Source organism: Protopterus annectens, chromosome 14.part0 (assembly GCF_019279795.1).
Source record: "Protopterus annectens isolate FY-2018-M chromosome 14.part0, PAN1.0, whole genome shotgun sequence".
Lineage (NCBI taxonomy): Eukaryota > Metazoa > Chordata > Ceratodontiformes > Protopteridae > Protopterus > Protopterus annectens.
Genome location: NC_056748.1, coordinates 951,695,769 through 951,716,307, shown reverse-complemented (window position 1 = coordinate 951,716,307; position 20,539 = coordinate 951,695,769).

Here is a 20,539-nt window from a genome sequence, read left to right as displayed (position 1 = left end):
TATTCTTCATGGATTCATCAACAAAAATATGAATAATCTTATCTAAGACAAAAAGTGTCACTTAAGAGTTAAAATAATAATGCTGACCAAGTCTGTCACCATATCATCACAAATGATAACTAGTTACTTTGTTACAATTAAATTCTTAAACCTTTATTGCCTGTTTATTTCATACAATGTATTCATGTACATCAGGTTTTCTTTTTATCTACATATTTTGTTGAACTATAGAATACAAGATTCTATCAGGCTAGAACCTGGGACTTTAATCTGTACAAAAGAACATAACTTCAGTTCTGTAACTATTTTGGCTATTTTCTAATTTTGCAGTCTGGATGAAATGCTGACATAAACACTTACATTATGCCCTCAAATATTTGTACATTTGTTTTAAATCAAAACATTTTGGAATGTAGTTTAAACTCTATTAAACAGGTTGTGTCGATTCATGCCAAAGTGAAACATTCTGATTATATTGGCAACATTATTTGACATTTGGATAGCAAAAATGTGGAATGGGCCATACCTGAAATTGTTTTTGGAGTTTTTCAAATATTTAAACAATGAAGTTTCATAAAAAACAATGACTGAGTGTGACTCAGCTCACTTTCTACTGATTATGGTGAAGTGGAAATTGCTTCATTCTGACAGAAAGTTCGCCTTTAGAATTATAATCATTTAATAGTTCATTTCTGGTTGCAGTCCTATAGACACATACATAATATATATTATAGTCATTTTTAAACGTCTTCTGAGATTTAACACCAAATGGAATAGGCCTTTCCAAGAAAACGACTGAAAGTGCTTAAATACAATGAGATAGTTTATTTCATGAATTTGACAAAAAACATTCAAGTTCGTCAAAATAAAACAGAGATGACAACTAACCAATAGTTCTGCAATGAACTTACCTGAAAGCTGATATGCCGTATGTTAGAAGTTGATTTGATACCCTCAGATTACTTTCTTTTATTTTTAATTCATGAGTTATTTTAATGCTCTAAGAAATGTATTTCTGACTATAGTTTTAATTGTATTTTCTTAAGCATTTTTCTGTTAAATTATGTGTCAGGAATTTCAGTTATTGTATTAGCTTCATCGTTTTTTTTACTAACTGATGTGTCAGGGAAATGTTTACCTGGCAAGACAACAAGATGTATCAAGTGATTCAAATTATGGTTTAGATTCCGTGCCTTGCTTTGTTTCTGTATGGTACATATTATAACAAGTCTCTCAAGGTCAAGACTTCTCAGTGTTTTGTTGCATTTCTTCTAAACTGAAGATGACAGGCAAAGCAATCAAGATTAGGTATCAATATTAGGTATTCAAATGAAAAAGATTATACATTTCAGATTATTTCTCCAAAAATCACTGGCAATGTTAGTCTGGATCTAATCAGCCTGCATTTGGTCAGAATGTCAGGAATATTAACAGTTTTGATCAGATAGTGACTCTTGCTGCAATGGATATAACAATTTGCTCATGGCTTGAAATGGCAACATAATGTTTACTTTATAGTATGTTCTCTCTCCTTCTGTTTCTTCGAACTTTTCCTCACACTGGCAGTCCCATCTCTCTGTACTTAGCTTATATACTACTCTGCAGGGATAAAATACTCTGCGGGGATGAGTGTAGCCTCTCAAGATACAAGTGACCCAGCCTTCATTGACTTCTTATTCCTTCCCAGAGCAAATAGTTCTTCAAGTAAAATAAAGCGCAACTGGTGTTAATCATTCATATCCCAATGTATCCTCCATCTACAGAACATACTTTCACTACTTATCAAACAGAGTAGCACCCTTGCCACAATCAAGATAAACCTACGTAGCCTCAAAATCTTCCCAATCTATCTTGTATTGTCCTCCTTGAGGCTGAGGGGATCCCTTTATCACAAAAGGAGATGCTGCTAACCTAGATATCTGGAATTTTGTAAATAATTATATGTCATTTGTGAATATTAACATGATTTATATAGACGTGTAACAAAAGGGAGGTAATGCCAGCACAGCTGTCTGGAGTTTGGTAAATGGGTTTGTGTCATTTGTCAATGTCAACATGCTTCAAGTAAAATGCTTGTGTTACAGATGTATTAGAACTTCATGCCATATTGTACAGACGTGCTGAAGAGATATTTTGTAAAGTACTGAGCAGAAATGTATATACACTATTGTAACTGTATATATATATATATATATATATATATATATATATATATATATATATATATTTTTTTTTAAGAATGGAAACTACAACACAAGAAGTTAACTTCAGAAGAATAGTTGAGCTTGAGTTACTTTATGGCTGGGCCATAAAAAGAGATGTTATCCTTCAGTTTCAGTGCAACAGGAGACATAATGTCTAGAACTAGAAGTTTTTTGTATTGTCTTTAAATTGTGGAGGAATGTAAATTATTTTACTACTTCCAACATTTATTAAAAGATCTTAGGTCTATGTATTTTCACAGGTAGATGCTAAATGCTTCCAGCTGCATCAGTAGGGGTTTTCACCTGGGACAGAGTCAGATGGCAAGAAGTGAGGTCATTCTACAAGCTATCCCGGCAGTAATATTTGGGATATTAATTTAAGAACTTTCTGAGAGAGAGACTGGGCATTTTATATTTTGTCTTTGACCTGACAGCATCAGATGAAAGACTGACTCACCACATCTGCCTGCTTGCTCTGTAAGTAAGTTAACTAGGGCATAGTTCTCTTAAGATTCAGTCAGGGATATAGTGAAGTATAGTTAAGATGTTTTCTTTATTTATTTGAGGCTGTTCTGCAATGTTGTCTTAAATATTTCATGTGATTTTGAACTCTGATGTAACTGTGAGTATATACTGAGTATTTCCTTGTTCTTTCATTATTTATTATTAAACATATTTAAACTTATCGTAGCTGATATTTGTGAGATATATTTAAGTTCTGAGAGTACTTGCATATTTATTTGGTGACATTGTTGGCCAGTCAAACTACCATTTTTATTAATAGTAACATTACACAGTAAGATTGGACACCCTTTGAAAGGGCCTTAAAGTAGCTGATAAGGAGCTGGCTGGTGGCAGTGCTAACTACCTTATAGCCTGGGCAAAAGGCAGCATAGCTAGTAAACCCATGACAGCATTTTCCAGGTGTGCGTGTGCGTGTGTGTGTGTGTGTGTGTGTGTGTGTGTGTGTGTGTGTGTGTGTGTGTGTAACTCAAACCACAAAGTGTGTGTGTGTCAGCTACTTGGGCAGGGACATGACACACTGGTTGGACAGAAAGGGTGCTGGAGGTCTTGGCTTGACCACTCAGCTGTGATCTCAACCCCATAGCTGTGCTAGTGAGGAGTCTTACTGGGGATCTGGAGAAGGAGAGAGAAACCAGTTCCAGATTTGTCATCCTTCCCAATATATGTCCCCCACTGGTGCTAGTGGTGAGGATTGAGGCTCACTGATTACTGGGCCAGTGGTAAGGTGCCACACCTTAAATACAGGTTGCTAGCTAGGCTTATAATGATATACGGAGTGATTGCCTAGTACTCACCTATGAAAATATGAACACAATGTTTTCATCAGGTAGAACACTAAGGTATGTAAGAGCAGCATGTATGCTATAGATATACAAGTCTAAAAAGACCCTGGAAGCATGACTATGTAAGACAAAGATTTATATAGTATTACAATATATATATATATATATATATATATATATATATATATATATATATATATTAACTCACTTGGCTTTGTAGATTCAAATAAAGCAAATGATACCTTAGTTATTTCTTATAACAGTGTACAGACTATACATCTTTCTTTTTTCGCAAAAAGTTTTATTTACTTGAATCAGAAATCCAGAAAACAATAACTATATACAATATTTACAATAAACAGATATATAAAGCCCACCTTAAGTCATACACATAATTCCAAATAGCTGCCTGATACCTAGACATATCTTTCTAATAGCAACTTCAGCTTAGTCCAATATCTAAACTTTTTTTTTTATTATCAGATCTTAAAATAATAGCATTCATTTAATTTGGCATACAATAATGGTTAGTTTTAGAAACTCACTAAATTGTGTTATCTTTTTGCTCTTGCAATTCCTCCTGTAATGGAGGTCAGTGGGTTCTATTCAAATGATCCCTATAGGATATCAAGTGTTTCAGCTACATGGCTTCTGAATGTCCATGACTTTTAACTTTTTACATCTTTATGGACACATTCAGTCCAATAAAGACAAACACCCACTAGCTATAGACATGCATGTGTCAGACTTTTTATTGACCTCATCAGCACAGCGTAGGTGGGTTGTTTGGCTACACTATCTGACATCATATACCTATCTGTCCACAATGCTTATATATAAATTCTTCCCAGAATCGGATTATTTTTCAAATTAAAAAAAAAATTACACTAATATCGTTCGTTACCTTTTTATATCTCCAGCAAATATTATTTGAAGATTTACACATTTTAGAAATTTTGTGAGATGTAATAAATAGTCCATATAAGTATTTCAAGGTAAAGGTTTTCCAGAAGTTGTCAGAATAAGATATTGTAAAATGTAATCTTTATTTTTATCCATGTTTTTGCAATTATTAATGTCATTCACATTATTCTCGTTAATAAAATGCCAACATTTATTAGTACATTTAATATCCACTTTTAATAACAGTTTATAAAGTTGATGTGGACACTTTTATATCTCAGTTACTCACTATTACTGTAATAAAATATTCCAGAATTTGTTGATACCTTTCTTTTTCATTTTGTGTCATTAACCTCTTTTGGCTCCCAATATGTGCATTCATGAATAAAATGAATTGTCAATCTTCTGAATCCAAATTAAATATTTAAAACAAAAGTTTTAGTTGATAATACATTAACTCCATCCAGTATATCAAACCAATATATACATAATTAGAATTTGTTAACAGATTTCTTTGGCATTTCAAACAATTTTTAAAGACCCATGACATTGCATTATTTATAATAAGCAAATTAAATGAAAGTGGTTTAAGATTCAAATTTGCCCAAAAGTATTTAAGCAATGCTGTCCGTGCATTTCCTTCAGGACACAGACTGTCTTGAAATCTCCAATACTGCATTTTACTCCTTGCATACCTCTCAACTGTCCAGATTTTCACAGAATGTCCAGGTTTTTGCCTCATATTTGTGGTCTATTTCTCAAAAAATTGTGGTTTCTTGGCAAATAATTAGCAAATCATTGAGGACTGAAGTCAGAAAATAATGGTGGATAACTGAGTTTCAGACCTTATAACCTTCAGAAAATTCATGCTAATGCAAAACCTGATAACTATCAATTTTCTAAGCTTGCAAGAGCAATATTTAAAAAGTGACCCTATTTTTTGGGGCATCTGTCCCCCATTATTTGTGGCTTTGCCCAGAGTTCTTGCTCTAAGAGGTTGAGAGGTATGCTCCTAGGCTCGGGTTCCATCTCTGTAGTCAGGTATTCCCATAGGTTATACTCCATATATTAGTCTCATATGGGATAATTCACTCCGTTCTTCCAAGTCTTTTTGAATCAAAACTCTGCATGAGGAATTCATTTCCTGTCTTCTGCTTTCAGTCAACCTGCTTAAATACCACATTCATTGATGATTAAACCCTTGCTACCTAGCTAAATGCTGTGAGAATATGCTCGACTCCTTATCATACGTTTTGAATACACTAATAAAGACACTTACACATTCTCTATAACCAACATGATACAGAATCCTTCCCACAGGAAATTAGAGCTTCTGAATTAAATTAATGGTTTACATGCAATGGAAAACTCATCAACATTTCTTTTGGCTAGACTTTTCCTGTAGGTCACTGTATTTTGAAAGGGTTAGAGGATTATGGCCGAATGGCAAATCTTTATATTGTGATCAATTGGACTATTTAACAATTGCAAAAGGGCATGATCTGTCACAAACTGAAGAACCTGCCTAACAAAAAAATTATGACAGAGAAAGACCACTTTCTTGCTAGAATGTCTCTTTCAATAGTTATGTATATCCTTTCTGCATTGCTCAGCTTCAGATTTGACTTTGGTGGATTTGAATAGTTCCCAGAGTTGCTTGTTCAGATGGATAAGAGTACTTTTACCTTGCTGGGTATTGCCCTTCCTGTTTTTGGACATGATTTTCTTTCTTTCTTTTGTTATATAACATGTTTATACTGGAATTCTCCAGGGTGTTTTTTTTAGGACACTGTCCTACATTTTTTTTTGGGTTGATACAGCCATCTCTATGCAGTTGTTTATATGATTGTACAGGATTTCTGTGAATAATTGCACATAGGCAGCAGTGTTCTCATGGTTTGTGGGGGCTTGGAATTTTGCTAGACTGCTACTTAGTAGGAAATAATTAGCCTTGGAATAGTTTATAAGTGCAACAAGGTTTGCTGGAGTCTTTGACTTAGTATTTATTTCAAAAGAGACAGCATTGTGATCTGACCTGACCAATGAAGACTTTACTCAAAGGTGAGAGTATTGTTTCCCTATGATTGTAAGCACCAGTTCAAGGATGCTTGCACCCCTGCTGGGCAGGTAGAGTAGTTATTTTACTGTGTTCATATTAACAAAGTCAATGACTCTCTGGCCCTGCATGGTTGAGGTTTGTATGACTCTCAGTTAATGTTAGGGTAGTTAAAGTCACCCATGCATATTAATAAAACATTGGGAGTGGAATGTGCACATTTTTTTACCCATGAATATTTAGTTGGGTTGAATTGAGAGTGTCTCCACTTCATTCGAGTTAACAGTAGCTACTTCCTTAGTCATGGAGGTGGAATTATAGCTTGCAAGGATATGGTATGGGACTTTGCTTGTGGTAAGCTGGACATGGTGAAGCTGTAGTGTGTCATACTGTTTGACAAAACCTGAAGTGTGCTCATGTCTAATGTGAATTGAGACTCCTTCACCTTTATACCCTACCTGTGCAGTAGCAGCTGTAAAAGTTTGAAAAGCATTATAGCTTGCTATACAGGGCTAGACAGATGTGTGTATTCTCTAGGATAAGGAGAACTTGATGAGAATGGAGTTTCTTGTTTAGACTTCTGGCATAGAGCAGTAACACCATTAGATTATTCTAGCTGATTTTGCTATGTCAGTAGGTTTCAAGGCTGGCACTGCCTAAAAAGACAATATAGGGGTGGGCAAGGTTTTAGGCAATATTTGAAAACCTAGAATGGGGCTAGTGCAGTCCATCCCTGACAAAGCAAGCATGGTCTGTCTAAATGTACTTTAAATTGTAACACTGTGTACCAAAACAGAACGTCTGGGGTTACAAAAGTTATTTTTTTTCATCTGCCAGTAACACACTGTCAAGCTTAGTGCTGTTAAGGATCTGGCTTTCCCTAAGTTTTCTATTGATTCATCTATTCTGGAAATGGGATGACTGCCATACTTTGAAATACTATTAAGGGTAATGTGTGACTCTACTAATATTAAATGTATGCATTTTTTAACTCTTTATCCTATTTTGTTTCTGTCTCTGGCACTCCATAAAGTCTCAGTCTTTCTATCCAGGGGGTTATATCTGTATTTTGTTCCTTTAACTTAGAGCTTTCAGGCATTTCTGAGAACACTCTTTATTCCAGTTCTTTCACCTCCTGCTACTCTATACTTTTGTTAAGCATTTCTCTATTTGCATTCAGGCAGAGATTATCTGGATTCTCTTGTATGAACTTCGTGGCTTCAGCACTTCAACACATTAGTGGGATAAATTTGCTCTATCTTTCATTTTCCTGTCTGTCTAACCTTATTGTTAATTGCATTATTTTTTTCATCAGTTCTTAGCTGCAGTACCTTTCTTTAAGCAGGATTATGAGCTCTGTACTTCCAATATCCTATGTGAAACTGTCCTTTAATACCTCTAACATAATTGCTTGTTTTTGGGTTAATCTCCTTTAAAGGAACATCCATCACTATTCTAGCTGTCCCTTCTAGGCTAGCACATTTACAAGAACCAGACATGCTATGCTGCAATAGCTCCAAAATAAAAAAAAAAATATCACAACATCAAATGTAGTTTATCTCACATATAGAAGACAACACTACATAAAATGTAAAAAAAAATGTTACATGGCTATGCAATTTGTCATTTGGTATAATTTATATAAATAACATAAATTAGGAGATCACAAACATTGGATCAGAAATCAATAAAGATACTTCTTTCATTCACAGGAACGGCAGTTCAGTTTACTTTTGTGATCAGTAATGTTATAATCCTTTGTATACCTTTAAGTTACACATTTATACAGTCAGGTATGGGAGCATGGTATGACGCTTCCATAAGTTGATTCTTCATTTCTGAAATGAATAAATATATCTGAAAAAGCACAACTGCGAGGCCTTCAGCTACCAATTACTTGGAACTGAACAGATTAAAACACACTGAAAACAGAAACACGAAATAAGAAATTGTGTTTTTTCATTCTGTTATAAGCAATTAACACAGCACAATATTCCTTGTTATAGCATTGCAAGGGAATGTTACTAGATGGGGATTTGCACCCTTCAATCCCCAAATGTGGGGTCTCTGCTCCCATACCTGACTATATGCATATATAACCTTTGTACCTGAGATAACACTGTTTAGTGAAAGTGGGATTTAAAATGAATGCACAAATTGAAGTTATAAATATAGGGAAGGCTTCCTGATCCCAGCCCATGCTCCAAAGGAGGGCTTCTATAGAAAAGAAAGGAGTGAATTAAGGCAGTGCTTGTAGGATCCCTTTGATAAAGAAGGTCATGATAGTGAGGTCCTGAATGCTCATATTGAGACAGACATCACAGGATACAAGGGTTGCCTGGGTCCATAGAGCTGGGCAACAGGAATTCAGAAGAGGCAATTCTAGGCATCTACCAGGCAAATAGCTTTGCTGTGGTCAACACATGGATCACCAAGACAGTCACAAGATCACCTACTAGAGGGATCAACATGCAACTCCAGTAAACATCCTCTTAGTAAGGAAAGAGCATTATGGTCAAACCAGACATTGCAAAGTAGCCCCTAGTGAAATAGTGAGACCAAGCATACTCTAATGTCAACAGAAAATAAGCTGGATGTGAAGTTAGAGTAAAAGCACACAAGTTCATGGAAATACTCAAAATTCTAGCACATCAGGAAAAAGTGGAAATTCATCATGTTGAGGAAGAATGGCAGTTTACCCAAACACTGTGTATGAAGACGATAGAATAGATGTGTGTTTGAGCAAGATATGGAAATAAAGTAGAGAAGAAACTTTGCAATGTAATACAGAAGTAAAGGAAGCTATAAGAAGAAAGAAGGCGTGTATGAAGATGTGAGAGATGGAAAAGATGGATCAGACAAAAATAGGAATCCTTGTTTGATAACAATAAGGAGAGAGGTGACAGTGGAAAAAAACAAGGTACCACAGAAACTATACAAATTGCTGGAAAGGGTAGGTTGCAAAGGAACTGCAAAAAGATAAAGATAGTTGTCAGATGCCATTAATAAGGGATGACAGCAACATTCTGCTCACCAGTCCAGAGAATATCAATAGCACAGAAGGAGTACATGAGGAAGCTTCTCAATGAAGAAAATCCTATTGAAGCTATTATGCCACATTGAAAGCCTACAATGAAAGAGGAAGAAAACCAGCAGTAGAAAAAGTATGAAGTGCATTCAGGAAGATGAAATCAGGGAAAGCCAGTGCCCTTTAACAATACATTTCTGGATCCTGATTTTCTAGTTCCTATTAATAATCCATCTAAAGCTAACCAAAAGTGTGTTCTGCCATCCTGCATTAACCTATTTATATACCATCTTCAGAATTCTTCGTAGAATTACTTCTTTTCTGACACAATGAAATTCATCCATATTGGTGTATTTCAGTGTTCAGTTAGGGTTAACAGACATGTGTAAGATGGTGTAGGGGGTCGAAGACTACCGGACAACTTTTACTCATGTGTGCAAACCCTAACCATAACCCTAATCCTACCCCTGCCACTAAAACTAATCCTGTACATTATATTAATAAAAATCCATTCCCTAAATTTGTCACTACCAAGATAACACTTGATCTTGGTTTTGCAGTGAGGGTTTACTGATATATATTTTTTAGTGGGACATAGGTATTCAGTTTTTTGTGATTCACACCTATATCATTCAGTGTTTTGTAATTTTCTCTTTTTGATCTAAAATATGTGATTCTCTCTTTTGAGTATTTTATCTCAAAACAGACACACATACAGACACACACACACGCACACACACTAAAACTATATTATATGTTGCATGGCAAGACATTGGCTGAATGTTCAAACTGTTGAACGCTGGTGTGGTTGAATGTTTGTTTTGCTAAAGGTTGAAAGTGGAGTTGTAGTAGGGCTGAGAGTGTATGTACATGTGTATATATGTTTCAGGATTAGGGTAAGAGTTAATGCTAGGTAAGGGGATAGGTTTACTATGAACATGACTACAGTGGCGGCTGGTGACTTCAAATTAAAGGAGGGCTGCAGGAGACAGCTGAATGGGTGGGGCCAATCAGAAGGGTTGTGGCCAACTAGAAAGGGGTAGAACTATGCTCAAAGCCACAACAACTGGAACTTTAATTAAATACGCTGCCCTGGGTGCCAAACAGTCATTATGAGAGTCCAATCAAGACAAAATGAAGTGTAGAAGAAAAAAATATGTCAGTGTATTGGCTACATGACAACTTACTTAATATCCAGATGGAAACAGGTTGTGAGGCATAAAAAAAATTACTTTTTAAATACATTACTGGAATGCCAGTCAAAATCAAGTATAAAAAAACAAGCAGCACTCAACTCAAACCACTACTCCTTGCACTGCAGTTCTAATTATAATTTATATTCAGCTTTATAAAATTACCAAGTAACATGCTGAAAGTAGTAATCTCTGTGATACCCCCACTTGTAAAAATGTTTCTTATCCAAAAAAGACCTGCTGCCTGACACAACTATCTACTTGTTTCATGGGGAAGACATGATCAAAGTAAAAAATGAACAGAAAACAAGAAACAAGCTCAAGATAAATTGCTTAATGGATTACTGCACAGGTTATGGACCACACATGATAGATTGGCATTCTGTTTAGTTTACGGGTAAAGCCTGCAAAGATGACTGCAAGTCTCCAACAAATGTAATGAGCTTCTGAAAATACTGTAATCCTGTCCTTTTATTACAAATACTGTCATATGCATTTCAGTACCCAATGCTTATACATTATCTACTTATGTAAATATTCTCTGCATGGCAACAACGAAAAGGCTTCCAATGCTGGTAATTATTTAACAGTATGCTTATTAAAGCTTACTTGCATCTTACAATCTCCGACAAGCTTACCTGATGGTCATTAAATCATTGCTGCTTAAACAGAGCAACAGGGCACTGTGACAGCATGCATTTCCTGAATAATAAGAAGCATAAATCAACAGTATAAAAATATGACAGAAAACCAGAACATTCTGCAAAATCAAGGACAGATGAAAAGCCACAGTCGTACTTGTGGTCTACCTTGGATGGGGGAATACTCTGCACAATTACACTGCATAACTGCTCCTTGCCTTCCTTGGACACATCCAGAGCCACTACAACGGGGAGTGGGGTGCAACAAGTATGTCACAATTTGAAATGTCTCTGGCTGATGGTGACAGCTCTGACACTCATGCCTCTCAACTTCAGAGCAAGAAATCTGGACAAAGCCGTACATAGAACAAGAAGTGGGACACAGGCCCAAAAATAAGGACAATTTTTAAATATTTCTCTTATTAACTTAGATAATAGAACAGTAGTAGGTCTTGCATTAGTACGAATTTTCTGAAGGGTGTGAAATCTGAAACTCAAATGTCTGCCATTATTTTCTAACTTCAATCTTTAATGACTTGCCACTAATTTGCCAGAAAACCACAATTTTATGAAAAACAGACCAAAAATGTGATGCAAAACTATAAAGTTGCCACACAATACAGCTGGGAACCTGTCAAAAAAGGGACACCTTTTTAATATTAACACTGTCAACTTGAGCAGCTAACAAAATAAGAGCATCTACATGCATTTCTGAAATAAAAGTAATCTATAACTCTGATCATTACAGTTATATATAATTGTAAACCCTCCACATTTTCTTCCAAAATTGCCATTTTGAGAAGGGAATATTAGGGGAGAGCAACATTTTGAGCCAAAATTGGGGACAATTGAGAGGTTTGGATATTCCTAATTCTACAAAGCGATTTGCACGTACCTCTCAACCTCTTAAAGCAGGAAATCTGGACAAGGCCAAATATACTGGGGGAACATACAAACACTACTAAAAATTGCTCTTGTATAAACTTAAGACAGTTGATAGAATAACAGGTCTTGCATTAGCATGCATTTTCTAAAGGTTATGACGTCTGAAACTCAATGTCTGTCATTTAGTGATTTCATTCCTAAATGATTTGCTAGAAAACCACAAATTTTATGAGGAACAAACCAAAAATAAGAAACAAATATCTATTCTTTCTGCAAAAATATGGACACCTGAGAGGTATAGTTCAACCGGGGCTGTCTGAGTTTGCTACCCCCATCCACAAAATCATGGTCGAATGGAGCCTCCCCCTGCAGCCATTCCAATGTCCCATTCCTTGGTTATTTTGCCCCATTTACCATAAACACTATAATGTACATACTGCTTTACTTCTGCGATGATTTAGATTTCATTTGAACGTTTTATTTTGCATTTTACAGCACAAACCCTAATAGATATCTGTTAAACAAAGCAATGCAATCTCACAATGAAAATAGACTTAGCATTAAAACTTCTCCGCCCTTGAAACTCACATGCATTGAAACCCACATTCACAGAAAATACATTTTGCCAGTTAAAGATTAACGTTGGGCTGTTTTCAAAATCATAGGCCCCTTAAACATGAAACATACACATGCTGTTTGATACACCTTTCTGACTGTATTACATTATAGTCCTTGTACAATAAAGTACAGTTGTTAGAGGGCATTTTAAATTTATTGTTTTGAACATTTTATCAGTAAACAATGAAACAAAATGCATGCACCAATGACAAAACTGCCTAATTCAGAACATTTCCATCATAAAAAGTCTACTCAACCTTCTATAGTCCACCAGTATCAGTAAATATGCACAATCTCTGAAGTAGTAAAATCCACATTAAAGAAATCTGTAACTAATAAAGCAGTTGCTGCTAGCAAACAACTTTATATGTCATAATTTCATCTACAAATAAGGTGCCTGTTGCCCTTGAAGAATAAATTGCCTATGTTGCATGCGTTAAAAAAATGATAAGCTAGTAATACCACAATAGGGAATGGATGGCAAACTGATAACAGGTTCATAGTTACTAGGTATCTTTGCCCCTTTACAGCACAGTACAGCATCAGCAATGCATCTACCTACTGTGGGAGTAGAACCCACAGCCTTCTGCATCAAAAGCAAGTACACTACCTGTTGTGCTATTGCAAGCAGACTTAGTATAAGCAGCACTAAACTTTTGTTCCCCTGCAGCTCTCAGCTCCTTGTAAAATCTACTCGACACTCAGCTGTATCACTGAACTTTGCAGCACAAGAAATCTGGAAAAAGCCAAAATTTATTGGGGGGGGGGGGACAAAAACCAAGGACACATTTTAAACATTGCTTGCATAATGTTGGAAAGTTGCTAGAATAAAATGCTGTGTTACCACCATACATTTCACTGCCACGTCTTGAACCCAGGGGACACTGTGCAAAACAATCAGAGAAACATACCACTATGCCAAATCAGCTGAAACAGAGGAAGACAAACTTAAATGGCTACCATTTAGTGAATTCAGTTCTCAACATAGCTGTCAACCTCTTAGCAAAAAACACCTGAAAAAAGCCAATAATGTGAGAATACAGCTGCCAAACATATTCAGAGAATTCAGTCCTCACCATAGCTCTCAACCTCTTAGCAAAAAACATGTGGACAAAGCCAGTAATGGGGGGGATACAGCCCCCAAACATTCTGTGAATTCAGCTCTCACCATAGCTCTCAACCTTAGCACAACATACCTGGACAAGGCCAATAATGGGGGAATACAGTCCCAAAAATATGGGCAAATTTCAAATATCCATGTTATAAACTTAGACAATTGCTAGAATAAAAGGTTTTGTTTTACCATGTACTTTCTGAAGAATATGAAGTCTGAAATTCAAATGCCTGTTATTTTTAAACATTTGTTAACCAGGAAACTAGTCTGACTTGGAACAAAACAAAGCCAATTTTCAGCAGAGCAGGGAGAAACACTCCAGACACATTTTTGTAAGGGATGGGAGGGCATGCAGACTCCACACAGAAGGCACCCCAGCCAAGAATCAAACCAAAGAACCTGTAGCTGTCAGGCAACAATGCTGCCAGTGCACCACTGCACTACAAACCTTTGCAAGGAAAAATGAAGATACAGAAACCACAGATTTTATGAGAAACAGAACAAATATGAGGCAAAAACCTGCAATTTTTTACAAATAGTGGTGGGTAGGGAATTCAGGTCCATGCCACCTGCATCCAAGGTACAGGGTTCAAGCCTGAGTATCTCTACCCACCACTATGTGTTAACACACACACACACACACACACACACACACACACACACACACACACACACACACACACACACTAAATTTGTCCGGAAGCACCAAACCCGTGCTCACCTTCAATGCTTCCTGCAAGAGCTTAACCTCACCTCTCTCCTGATTGGTCCTGTCTGTGGATCAAGCACTCTGGAGCTCCTCTGTTCTGTGCAGTCATCTACTGCACAGATTCCTGGGCATCTGCGGGGCAGAAAATACCTTCCCTGTATCTGGACTGCTGACTCAGGCAGTCAGAGTTTACACAGATTGCAGGGCAGTCTGAGTGTGTCTGCGCATGCACGGAAGTTCTGGTTCTCATAAAAAATAACTTTTTTTAAAATTTTATGTTTCACATTTTTTATTTCTTTTGTTTCTAGGTGGGAGGGCTGCGGTCCTGCAGTCTGATAGCATGAGCCACCCCTGCATGACTGTGTCTTAAGCTTAGGTAACAGATTCAGTGGCATGAGTGAGTGTGTGTGTTTACATTTGTGTAAATGCATGGGTGTATGTGTCTGTGAATGTTTGTGTGTGTTAAGGCAAATTTATTGTGCCTTATTTTGGACTCTTAAATGGTTGAAGATTTGATGTTTGTAGGAATATCCAGGATTACCAAAGGCACAAAAACCTTCAGAATTTCATCAGACCTTTCGAAATGGGCCGAATTGAAGAACCACCAAACAGAAAAAGGCAGAGAGAGAGCCAGTTTTCAAAGCAATGGCATTCTCACCCCCCCCCCAAAATAATTACTACAAATGAACCAAGTGGTTAGAATACTGGTTGTGTTGTCAATCTGTCCAGGTATGTATTTTCAAGCAGTTAACTTTCTGTGTTGAACTGTGGTCTGAAGTTTGTTCCCACTGTTGTTCCCAAGCTATATGAAGTGAAAAAAAGACATTTTTGGACTGGTTAGGAAATTACAATTGAATGTATGTTCAATAATTTAAATAGTACTAAACAAAATGAATGTATTAATGCCAGTGATTCTAGTATGGAAGAGAATTACTTTTCCTGTGCTTCTGATGATGAATATAATGCATACAGCTTATTTGATACTAGCTGTGTTAAAATACACATCAGTTATGTTCCAGGTTTTTTTTATGCTGACATCAGTTATTTTCATAAAACTGTAGATTTTTTTTACTGAAACTGAATTAAATGAAAAACAGAATATTGTTTACAATTTAACTAGAGAAGAGTGGTCAGCATTATTAAATATGACTAAAAATGAACAAACCTGCTTACAAGGGAAACACATGAGTTGTGATGCATATATCTCAGTATTTGAAGATGTGCCATGAACATTTGGATAACAACTTATTCAAAGGTAGACACAAGTCATTATTTGGGAGCCTTAGTGGAATTTAAATCTTTACTTAACAAAGGTGTCAGGTTAGGTTATTTAACTGCTGACTATGTTCAGAAGAATCTAACTATGAACAGTCAAAGTATTGCCACATTCTGCTGTTTACCTAAAATTCTCAAAAATATACAGGCCCCTCTGGGGTGCCCTATTGTTTCAGGTAGAAATTATTTCACTTACAATTTGGAATGATTGCTGAATTTCCTGTTGCTACCCAGTGTAGTTTTATTACCTGCTTATGTTAAAGGTATTTTTAATTTTTTAAGCAAGTTAGGGACAGTACAATGGACTAATAAGATGTATTGGGTGACTCTAGATGTGAAAAGTTTATATATTAACATTAAACACTGCCATGGCCTTAAGGCAATTAGATTTTTCATGGGGGAGTCACCCACTACAGAATATATTGTAGATTTGGTACATTTTTGTTTGAAGAATAATTATTTTGAGTTTGATAGTCAGGTTTATCATCAGAAATGTGGAACAGCTCTGGGGCCGGCTTTTGCCCCCTCATATGCTAATTTAACCATGGGCTTATTGGAAGTTGAATATATTTATAGGAAAATATTTTTTGTCAATATGTTAAATGTTACTTTAGATTTATTAATGATTTAATTTTTTTATGTGAAGGAGGGGAACAGGAAGAGCAGAATTTTTTGGATGAATTACAAGTAAACAGATTTAATTTTACATTTGATGGCATCCAAATAGGGAAAAAGGTGTCCTTTTTGGATGCAGATTTGTTACTTAATGAATATGGTATACTCTCCACAAAAGTACAAAGGAAATTTCAGGGGGGAGATATATTATTTGAAAGCAACAAGTTGTCATCATGGGCATACGATTGATGCCTTACCTTATGGTGAATGCATACGTCTTTATAGACTATGCAGTGATGAACAAGATTTTTTAAGGGAGATAGGTTATACTTTCGAAATGTTTAAAAAGCGTGGAGTATGGTGGAAATATAATTGCTAAGGCATGGTCTAGATTCAATAAAGAATATATAGGAAACAACAATAGAAAATGGAAGGGAGTTTCCAAATTAAATAACAATATTGAATCTGGTTTGTGAAATGTATTTTGTAACCACATATAGTGGATTTAACAGTAGGCTTTATGAGATAGTACAAACACAGTGGCAACTGTTATCAAATTTAAAGGTTGGAAGTTCATGGATGCCTAATAAACTTGTTGCTTCATATAGAGTAGATAGGGATATTAAGAGCTTTTTGGTGAAATCTAGGTTTTGAAGACCCAAGGAGGTTTTATATGAGTCACTAAGAATAAAAGGGACAGCAGGATGTGGCAAATGCAAGGCATGCAAATTTATTGGTCTTTATTTTGGACTCTTCAATGGTTGAAGATTTGAAGTTTATGGGAATTATAGGTGTGACACTGAGGGCATTAATTATGCCCTCAGATTTCCTTGCAATAGATTTTATGTGGGTGAGTCCAAAAGAGCTTTTAAAATAAGGCTATAAGAACATGTTTGTCATTTATTAAATAAAAAGGAACAGAGTTCAGTGGCACAACATTTTTTTGGAAACACATGGTAGTTCTGTTCATGGTTTACAAACTACAATTTTAGAAAAAGTAGAGTGTTTTTTTGGGGGGAGGGGCATCACCAAGAATAAACTTCTTTATAAAGAAGCAGTGTATATATTAAAGTTTGATACTTTGTTTCCAAAGGGTATGAATGTTGATTTTAATTGGCATGCATTACTTTAAATGCTTTTTAATTGGTAGCTTTATTGTTTAATTGCCTATTTAGTAGTGTATATAAAACAAGAGTATGATGTGAAGTAACTGTGTACTCCAAGAAGGCAGTGTATGCCGAGACATCAGAGAGGAATACATTTTATTCATCAGGTTCCTGGTCTTTGTTTTTCATTGTATTTGCCATCAAGGAACCCCCTAACACCCTGATCCTTGCTGATTTCAACTACCCCACCATAGACTGGGTGAACTACTCCTGCACTATGTACTTACCCAACAATTCCTTGACTTCATCAATTCTAACTCACCACAGCAGCTGGTCTCATCTCCCATAAGGGGAGATAATATACAGGACTTGGTTCTCACCAACATGGGAGACCACTGCACAACTCCCTTAGTATGTTCTTCCCTGATGAGATCAGATCATTGGTCTGTCTCATTTGAAGTTTCTATCCACCCCCCAGCCGTAACCTGGCTAAAATCTTCTCAAAAGCTGACTACAACCTCCTAAGGGAGAGTATCTGTAACTTCACACCACCTTAGAGGATGCAGACAGCAATGCTGAACAGTACGCCAGTGCTGCATACAAGCACCTGTACAACTGCATGGACTCAGCCATACCTATCAGAACTAAAATCTGCTCCTCAAGGAAACACAAACCTGTCTGGTGGACACCCCCTATCAACAGGCTTTACAACAAAAGGAAGAAACTGTTGCCCAAGGGTAAAAAGGAACAAATTTCAAATCTGAAAAAGTCCCTCCTCTGCCTCAACAAGCAAATAAGATCACTAGTGAAGCCTCCAAAGCCAATTATGAGTTGAAACTAGCTTCCAAAATGAAGGGAAACCACAAGTCCTCCTTCAGATAAGTTGGGAACCTCCATGGCAAAGCCCAAGTATGCTCCAAATTAGTACTTAATGGTACCAATTACACTGATCCTTCTGACTTGGCCAACCTGTTAGCTAGTTCAGTGTAAATTTCACCCCATTATCACCCACCCAAAGGCCAAGTCAGCATCTCCGATACTTGCACACACCTCACATCTCCATAGATCAAGTGTTAAAGGCCATATCCAAGGCAAAGAACACAGCTTCCATGGAACCTGATAGTATCCCAGGCTGTATTCTGCACCATCTCCAGCAAGAACTAGCTTTGCCATTAAGCACCCTATTCAACCACAGCCTAATTACAAGCTTCATTTCAGAAGAGTGGAGAACCGCCATTGTCATCCCCTTGCACAAAGGTGGTGCCACTATTAACCTGGGAAACTATCACCCCATTAGCTTGACAAGTCTGATCTGTAATGCCATGGAACTGATTATTATGGATCTCATAAACAAGGACATAGGCAATCTCCAAGCACTTGACCCCACCCAATTCAGATTTGTCAGGGGCAGATCTTGCCTATTGAAACTAGTTGACTTCTTTGAGACTGTCACCAAGGCCCTGGATGAGAGAAAGTCAGTACATACAGCGTACCTTGACCTGGCCAAGACCTTTGACACAATCCCCCACTCAGGCATCATCGAAAAGCTAATGCAACTTGGTATTAATCCCTGTCTCATCAGATGGGTGGCCAACTGGCTCAGAGATAGGACCCACAAGGTCAAAATAGGTGCCCCCACCTCCAACAACAGACCTGTCAATAGTGGTGTTCCCCAGGGATCTGTCCTGGGACCCCTTCTCTTTGGCATCTACTTCTCAGAGGTTCAAGCAAAGACAAAAGGCCTGTGGCTGACTAAGTTTGCAGAAGACTGTAAGTTGAGTGCTGTTATTGACTCCCCAAATGATGTTAACGTCCTGCAAGAGGGTCTCACAGCTACAAATAACTGGTGCCAAAGTTATGGCATTAAGTTAAATGCAAAAAACTATATATTATCATACCATTCTGCAAAAATGAAGCCCCTACTAATTACCACATCAACAGCAACCCCCTAAGCACACAACCTGCGGTGAGAGACCTGGGTATTCAGGTTGACAACAATCTCACATTCAACCATCATGTGGCGGCAGTAGTCAGAAAAGCCTTTCATTTGGTTCATCTCATAAGTAAGAAGGAGGTTATTACCTCTCTGTACTCCTCCCTCATTAGACCTATAATTGAGTATAACGCCCTGTTTGGTATGTACCTCTCCAAACATCTACGCCAACTGGAAAGGCCACAGAAATAGCTTACAAAGAGATTCCATGGGCTCCAACACCTGTCCTATGTGGACAGGCTCAAATCACTATCACTCTACTCGGTATCATACAGATTGCTCAGAGATGATCTGTGTCTCATCTACAAGGCAATATCAGACCCTGCCCTACTAGAGATGCTCCCTATCCATAAGTCTAACTCCCCATGCAATAACAGCTCGATAGGACTAAATTTAATATGCAACATCAACAAATCCTGCTGGAGAGACAGGTTTGTCTCCCTGAGGTTGCACCATCTCTGGAATAGACATCCCATACATATCAGAGTACCTCGATGACTGTCTTGAAGCACAACCTTGAAGTTTGTATGGGAAACCACAAATTTGTCCCAGGGGTTCCACCTTTGTCCCTCATTGACAAGGGTGACAGGTGCTGACTGAGGTTTCTTTTTTTCTCCATAATTATTTATTTATTTTTTCTTAGGGGACAAGTCTCCCATGCACATACCTCATGGGAGAATGCTCCTCTAGTGTATCATGTTATATATATATATATATATATATATATATATATATATCTATATATATCTATATATATATATATATATATATATATTAACTCCAATATAGCAAAACAATAGTAAAAGTTCATAATCCAGGTCTCCACTATATCCTGATCTCACACAACTATAGATATCTTTTGATCAGCTGTACAACAGTTTAAGCAACCTGT